Genomic DNA, 9160 nt, shown 5'->3' with positions numbered 1-9160 from the left:
CATCCCAGTGGCCACCATCATGGGGAGGGAGTAGTCCACCCTCGGGGCTGAGGGTTTGTACCAGCAGCTATGTGTTTGATCTTTCTCTCTCTTGTGTTCTTGATTTGGCCCAATCTTGATGTATGATGAGCTTGGTTAATATAGTTGGATCATGTGGTGTTTTCCCCTCTCTATCTTGTTGTGATGAATTGAGTTTTACCTTTGAGATTTCATTATTATCGGATCGAATACTTCTACGGATTTGAGAACAGTTGATATATGTTTTGGCACTCAACTCGCAGATTCCTGAATTGACATTGGGGTAATCTATGCATAGGGGTTGATGCATGTTTTCGTCTTTGTTTCTCTGGTAGAAATCTTGGGGCACTCTTTGAAGTTATTTCTGCTGGATTGAGTATTATGAATCTGAAGTTGTTTGATGCATATCGTATAATCAACTCACGGATACTTGTGGTGACATTGGAGTATCTAGGTGACATTAGATATGGTCGATGTGTATCTGATACGTCCATTTTGCATCATGTTTTCCTACCATTATTATAGTGTTTTTATGCAATATAATACTTTGTGGAGTAATTCTAATGCCTTTTCTCTCATAATATGCAAGGTTTACACAAAGAGGGAGAATACCGGTAGCGGGACATGAAAAAGTTATGTTAGAGATACCTATTCTGCACATCTGCAAATGAGCTGAAATTTTATGGAAAATTATTTTGGAATAAATAAAAAATACTGGAGAAAAGAACTACTAGAGGGGGCCACCCAGGTGGCGCGCCCTCGTGCCTAGTGGACTCCTCGGCCCACCTCCGGTGCCCATCTTCTGGTACATAAGGTCTTTTGACATAGAGAGGACTTTCGGGATGGAGCGCCGGCATCTCGAGGCGGAACTTGGGCAGGAGCACTTTTTCCCTCCGGCGGAGCGATTCCGCCGGGGGAAATTCCCTCCGGGAGGGTAAATCGAAGCCATCGTCATCACCAACAACCCTCTCATCTTTGGGAGGCCAATCTTTATCAACATCTTCAACAACACCATGTCATCTCAAACCCTAGTTCATCTCTTTTGTTCAATCTTTGGATCAAAACCTCAGATTGGTACCTGGGGGTGGCTAGTAGTGTTGATTACATCTTGTAGTTGATGCTAGATGGTTTATTTGGTGGAAGATCATATGTTTAATTAGATCTATTATGCTATTTAATATCCCTCTGATCTTGAGCATGAATATTATTTGTGAGTAGTTGCCCTTGTTCTTGAGGCCACGGGAGAAGTCATGTGATACGTCTCCAACGTATCTACTATAATTTTTTATTGTTCCATGCTATTATATTATCTATCTTGGATGTATTATATGCATTAATATGCTATTTTATACCGGTTTTTGGGACTAACCTCTTAACTTAGTGCGCAATGCTAGTTGTTGTTTTTCCTTGTTTTTGTCTTTTACAGAAAATCAATACGAAACGGAGTCCAAACGGAACGAAACTTTTTGAGAATTTTTCTTCGACCAGAAGACAAGCATGAAGCTTCAGGAAGAGGCCAGAAGACCCACGAGGGGGCCACAAGCCGTAGGGGCAGGGGCACGCCCCTAGGCTTGTGGGCCCCCGATGGCTCTTCTAACCCTAATCTTAGCTCTATAAATTCCCAAATATTCCCCTTACGTCAAAGGGCACACCAAAAATACTTTTCCGCCACTACAAGCTTCTATTCTCGTGAGATTCCATCTTGGGGCCTTTTCCGGCACTCTGCCGGAGGGGGATTCGAGCACGGAGGGCCTCTACACCAACCTTGTTGCCCTTCCAATGATGTGTGAGTAGTTTACCACAGACCTACGAGTCTATAGCTAGTAGCTAGATGGTTTCTTCTCTCTCTTTGATCTTTAATACAATGTTCTCCTCAATGTTCTTGGAGATCTATTCGATGTAATCTTCTTTTGCGGTGCGTTTGTTGAGATCCGATGAATTGTGGATTTATGATCAGATTATCTATGAATATTATTTGAGTCTTCTGTGAACTCTTTTATGCATGATTAAGATAGCTTTGTATTTCTAGCCGATCTATCGATTTTCTTTGGCCAACTAGATTAGTTTTTCTTGCAATGGGAGAGGTGCTTTGTGATGGGTTCAATCTTGCGGTGTCCTCACCTAGTGACAGTAGGAGTAGCGAGGCACGTACTTGTATTGTTGGCATTAAGGATAAAAAGGGTTTTTGCCATATTGATTGGATCTATCCCTCTACATCATGTCATCTTGCTTAAGGCGTTACTCTGTTCTTGTTAACTTAATACACTAGATGCATCCTGGATAGCGATCGATGTGTGGAGTAATAGTAGTAGATGTAGAATCGTTTCGGTCTACTTGTCACGGACGTCATGCCTATATTCATGATCATTGCCTTAGATATCGTCATAACTTTGCACTTTTCCATCAGTTGCTCAATAGTAATTTGTTCACTCACCATATGCTTTCTTCAAGAGAGAAGCCTCTAGTGAAAACTATAGCCCCCGGGTGTATTTCTCATCATATATTTTCAGATCTATAATACCAAAAACCCAAAAATACCTTGCTGCAATTTATTTATATTTACTTTATATTGCCTTTTACTTATCTTTTATACCTATCTCTATTAGATCTCACTCTTGCTAGTGACCGTGAAGGGATTGAAAACCCCTTTTTCACGTTGTGTGTAAGTGTTTGTTAGTTTGTGCAGGTGCATCTATTGGGGACTTGCTTGTACCTCCTACTAGATTGATATCTTGGTTCTTAACTGAGGGAAATACTTATGTCTACTTTTCTGCATCACCCTTTCCTCTTCAACGGAAAAATCAACGCAAGATCAAGAAGTAGCAGGAAGAATTTCTGGTGTCGTTGCAGTGGAGGTTCTACATCAAGCCTACCAAGTACCTATCATAAACTATCATCTCTTGCACTTACATTATTTGCCATTCGCCTCTTTTTTTCCTCTCCCCCACTTCTAAAACTTTTTCAGAAAAACACAAAAATATTTGCCTTTTTATTAGCCTTCTTTCCGTTCGTCTTTTTGTTTGCTTTTTTGTTTGCTTGCGTGCTAGATTGCTTGCTTTGCTATCATGGCTAGTCCTTCTATTATAGTTAGTACCCCGGAGAGTGAGGTTCTTAATTTTAAACAAAGGGGAGGAGAGAATTTAAAAGATGCTTGGTATAGAATTTGCGATTCTCAAAATAGATCTACTCGTAAGCAATCCACTACTGTTCTGCTTCTTTGAATTTTTTACGTGGGTGTTACGACTTGGTATAGATTTGTGCTAGACACCATTACTGGGGGTAATTTCTTGGGTAGTCACCCTATGGATGCTTACAATGCTATGGTAAATTTGGTGAGATCACCACCAATCATGATTAATGAAACAATTTTAACCTTGGAACATGTGATGCAAAGGCTTGATATTATTGAGAATAAAATTTCTACCATAGAGCTTATTGAAAATTTGGATAAAAAGATCCATAATCATATTACCCAATTTGGATCAAAGGTAGGAATCACCAATGAAACCCTAAAAGAGAAGGAACCTATAGTTAATGAGAAGATAGAAAATGGTTCTACTAGAATCGATAAGCTAGAAGATACCATTACCAATTTGGTTTCTGCCTTTCACTGTCAAGAATACTCCAAAATTTCCTCCTAATAAAACTAATAAGTTTATTTATGTTCCTAGAAATAAGCGTGAATCATCTAGTAAAGGAAATGAGGATCTTAAGATGATAGGTATTTTCCCTAGCTTTATCAATATTATTAAGGAACCAATCCCTACGAATGAATTTCTTGATTTTCTACCTAGGAGTGTGATCATCAACAAACCTAATGCGATTACTAAGGAGCATGGATGTGTAATTGAGGAATTAAATACCAAAGATGACAATACCTAGATCTCTACAATATGCCTTGCTAGGGGCAATAAATAATAGGGCTTGTTGGGAGGCAACCCAATTTTATTTGTGTTTTTTGTTTTTGCTTCTGTTTTTCAATAAATACACAATATTAATTCTTTAATAATTGTGTTTAGTGTTTTAATTAGTGTTTGAGCCAAGTAAGAGCTTTGGGATGATCTATGGTGAGAGTTGATTTGATTTTGCTGAAAAACAGAAACTTTTGCGCCCAGTAACAGAACTGATCTGATCTGCTGCAACGTTATAAATTCTTGAATTTTTTTACACAAGATTGATATACAAATTGCCTACGGTTTCTTATTTTTTTAAGAATTTTTGGAGTTACAGAAGTATACCAAATTTCCAAATTACTACGGACTGTTCTGTTTTTGACAGATTCTATTTTCATTGTGTTGTTTGCCTATTTTGATGAATCTATGGGTAGTATGAACCATGGAAAAGTTGGAATACAGTAGATATAACACCAATGTAAATTTAGAATGAATTCACAACAGTGCCTAAAGTGGTGATTTGTTTTATTATACTAACGGAGCTTATGAGTTTTCTGTTGAGTTTTGTGTTGTGAAGTTTTCAAGTTTTGGGTAAAGATTTGATGGACTACGGAATAAGAAGTGGCAAGAGCCTAAGTTTGGGGATGCCCAAGGCACCCCATGGTAATATTCAAGGACAACCAAGCATGTAAGCCTGGGGATGCCCCGGAAGGCATCCCCTCTTTTGTCTTCAATCCATTGGTAAATTTACTCGAGGCTATATTTTTATTCACCACATGATATGTGTTTTGCTTGGAGTGTCTTATATTATATGAGTCATAGCTTTTGAGTTTGCCACAATCATCCTTGATGTACACACCTTTTGAGAGGCACACACATTAATGGTGAAATTATTAGAATACTCTATGTGCTTCACTAATATCCTTTGAGCTAGGTAATTGCTCTAGTGCTTCACTTATATCTTTTTAGAGCACGGCGGTGGTTTTATTTTGTAGAAATTTAAGAACTCTCATGCTTCACTTATATTATTTTGAGAGTCTTAAAAATAGTATGGAAATTTGCTTAGGTTATGAATTTGGTCCTAATATGATGGGTATCCAAGAGGGATATAACAACATTTTCACAAAGAGCATTGAATATATGAGAAGTTTGATTCCTTGTATTTTTTTGTGATATAAATATTGTGATATTAGAGTCATGCTAGAGGGTAATTGTGGATTAGTAGAAATAATCGCGTTAAAGTTTATGATTGCCGAAGCATGCACGTATGGTCTATCGTTATGCGATGATGTTAGAGCATGATTTATTTTTGATTGTCTTCCTTATGAGTAGCGGTCGGGGACGAGCGATGGTCTTTTCCTACCAATCTATCCCCCTAGGAGTTCTTATTAGTATTTTGTTTCGATGGCTAATAAATTTTTGCAATAATTATGTGAGTTCTTTATGACTAATGTCGAGTCCATGGATTATACGCACTCTCACCCTTCCATTATTGCTAGCCTCTCTAGTACCGCGCAACTTTCGCCGGTGCATTAAACCCACCATATACCCTTCCTAAAAACAGCCACCATACCTACCTATTATGGCATTTCCACGCCATTCCGAGATATATTGCCATGCAACTTCCACCATTCCGTTTATTATGACACATACCATCATTGTCATATTGCTTTGCCTGATCATATAGTTGACATAGTATTTGTGGCTTGGCCACCGTTCATATTTCTTTATACATGTCACGCTAGATCATTGCACATCCCGGTACATCGTCGGAGGCATTCATATAGAGTCATATATCTTTGTTCTAGTATCGAGTTGTAAGTAAATAAAAGTGTGATGATCATCATTATTAGAGCATTGTCCCATGTGAGGAAAGAATGATGGAGGCTATGATTCCCTCACAAGTTGGGATGAGACTCCAGACTTAAAATAAAAATACGCCAAAGAGCCCAAAAAAGAGAGGCCAAAGAGCCCAAAAGAAAAAAAAGAAAAAAATAGAAAAAATGAGAGAAAAAGAGAGAAGGGACAATGTTACTATCCCTTTTCCACACTTGTGCTTCAAAATAGCACCATGTTCTTCATGATAGAGAGCCTCCTATGTTGTAAGTTTCATATATTATTAGTGGGAATTTTTCATTATACAACTTGGCTTGTATATTCCAATGATGGGCTTCCTCAAAATTGCCCTAGGTCTTCGTGAGCAAGCAAGTTGGATGCACACCCACTTAGTTTTCTTTTGAGCTTTCATACACATATAGCTTGTGCATCTGTTGCATGGCAATCCCTACTCACTTGCATCGACATCAATTGATGGGCATCTCCATAGCCCATTAATTTTCCTAGTTGATGTGAGACTTTCTACTTTTTTGTCTTCTCCTCACAACCTCCACCATACTCAATTCCACCTATAGTGCTATATCCATGGCTCACGCTCATGTATTGCATGAAAGTTGAAAAAGCTTGAGAGCATTAAAAGTATGAAACAGTTACTTGGCTTGTCATCGGGGTTGTGCATGATAAATACTTTATGTGATGATGGTAGAGCATGACAACATTATATGATTTTGTAGGGATAACTTTCTTTAGCCATGATATTTTGAGAAGACATGATTGCTTTATTAGTATGCTTGAACTATTATTGTTTTTATGTCAATTCTAAACTTTTGTTTTGAATCTTATGGATCTGAATATTCATGCCACAATAAGAAAAATTACATTGATAAATATGTTAGGTAGCATTCCACATAGAAAATTCTGTTTTTATCATTTACCGACTCGAGGACGAGCAGGAATTAAGCTTGGGGGTGCTTGATACGTCTCCAACGTATCTATAATTTTTTATTGTTCCATGCTATTATATTATCTATCTTGGATGTTTTATATGCATTAATATGCTATTTTATATCATTTTTTGGGACTAACCTATTAACCTAGTGCCCAGTGTTAGTTGTTGTTTTTTCCCTTATTTTTATCTTTTACAGAAAATTAATACCAAATGGAACGAAACTTTTTGAGGATTTTTCTTGGACCAGAAAACCCACGAGGGGCCCACAAGCCCTAGGGGCGCTCCCCAGGGGGGCCCTAGGCTTGTGGACCCCCGTGGCTTTTCTAACCTAGATAAGCCAGACGGAAAGCCAGACAGGGCCTTCATACTAAGCAGGCATTCAAAGAAGATTTCCTTATCTTCTTTGGTAAGAACGCAGCCGGCATGACCCTGATACTGCTTTGGATGCATGCCGTCTTTTTCGTGCACGTTACTGGTCCTCCCATGCCTCGAGTGTATCTTTTGTCTTCCCATACACACCTAAGACGCCTAGCAGGTTCACGCAAAGATTCTTGATCACGTGCATCACGTCGATTGCAGAGCGGACCTCTAGTTCTTTCCAACAGGGTAGGTCCCAAAATATAGTTTTCTTCTTCCACATGGGTGCGTGTACGTGAGCCTCATTCGGAACAGATTGTCCGCCAGGACCCTTTCCAAAGATTACTTTTAAATCCTTGACCATATCAAGTATATCATCACCAGTATGGTGGCAAGGCTTCTTCCGATGATCTGCCTCACCTTTGAAATGCTTGCCTTTCTTTCTTAAGAGATGCTTGATCGGAAGAAATCGACTATGTCCCGGGTACACATTCTTCTTACATTTATCCAAATATATACTTTTGGTATCTCTAAACAGTGGGTGCATGCGTGGTACCCCTTGTTTGTCTGTCCTGAAAGGTTACTAAGAGAAGGCCAATCATTGATGTTACAAACAGCAATGCTCATAGGTCAAATTCCTGCTGTTTGTGCTCATCCCACACACGTACACCTTTTTGGTCCCACAAATGTAAAAGTTATTCAACTAATGGCCTTAGGTACACATCAATGTCGTTGCCGGGTTGCTTGGGGCCTTGGATGAGCACTGGCATCATAATGAACTTCCGCTTCATGCACAACCAAGGTGGAAGGTTATAGATACATAGAATCACAGGCCAGGTGCTATGATTACTGCTCTGCTCCCCAAAAGGATTAATGCCATCCACACTAGAACCAAACCATACATTCCTTGCGTCATCTGCAAAGTCCCCCCACTTTCTCTCGATTTTTCTCCACTACGACCCATCAGCGGGTACTCTCAACTTCCCATCTTTCTTACGGTCTTCTTTGTGCCATCGCATCAACTTGGCATGCTCTTTGTTTTGGAACAAATGTTTCAACCGTGGTATTATAGGAGCATACCACATCACCTTGGCAGGAATCCTATTCCTAGGGCGCTCGCCCTCAACATCACTAGGGTCATCACGACTGATCTTATATCGCAATGCACCACATACCAGGCATGCATTCAAATTCTCGTACTCACCACGGTAGAGGATGCAGTCATTAGGGCATGCATGTATCTTCTGCACCTCTAATCCTAGAGGGCAGACAGCCTTCTTTGCTTCGTACGTACTGTTGGGCAATTCGTTGTCCTCTGGAAGCATCTTCATCAACATTATCAGCAACTTTTCAAATCCCTTGTCAGACACACCATTCTCTGCCTTCCATTGCAACAATTCTAGTGTGGTACCCAGCTTTTCCTTGTCATCTTTGCAATTTGGGTACAACAATTTCTTATGATCGTCTAACCTGCGCCGCAACTTCAACTTCTCCTTTTCACTTGTGCAATTTCTCTTTGCATCAGCAATGGCCCGACCAACATCATCAGCGGGCTCATCTGATGCCTCTTCTTCATCTTCTTCCCCCATTGTAGTACCATCGTATTCAGGGAACCCATGACCAGGATAGCGGTCATCATCCTCTTCTTCTTCATTCTCTTCCATTAGAACCCCTCTTTTTCCGTGCTTGGTCCAACAGTTATAGCCAGACATGAAACCATACGTAAATAGGTGGACGTGAATAGTTCTTGAGTTAGAGTAATTGTGATCATTCTTACAGACAACACAAGGACAACACATAAAACCATCTGGCCGCTTGTTTGCCTCAGCCGCAAGCAGAAAAGTATGCACGCCATCTGTCGTGGTTTTGTCACGGCAGATGTCCTAGAGAAAGGACTTAGTCATGGAGCCATCGTGACGGGTTAGCTTAAAGGGGTTAAAGCGGACAAGGGACGCAAAAGAGTTTATACTGGTTTGGCCCCTTGCGGTGAAGGTAAAGGCCTAATCCAGTTGTTGTTGAATTGCTAGGGTTTCGATGACCAGGGAGCGAATATGCTTTGCCTGGGTCTCGAGTTGTTGTTTGTCGTCCTCAAACCGCCGCTGGGTCG

This window comes from Aegilops tauschii, chromosome 5 (assembly GCF_002575655.3).
Source record: "Aegilops tauschii subsp. strangulata cultivar AL8/78 chromosome 5, Aet v6.0, whole genome shotgun sequence".
Taxonomy (NCBI): domain Eukaryota; kingdom Viridiplantae; phylum Streptophyta; class Magnoliopsida; order Poales; family Poaceae; genus Aegilops; species Aegilops tauschii.
Note: the sequence above shows the minus strand (reverse complement) of the source record.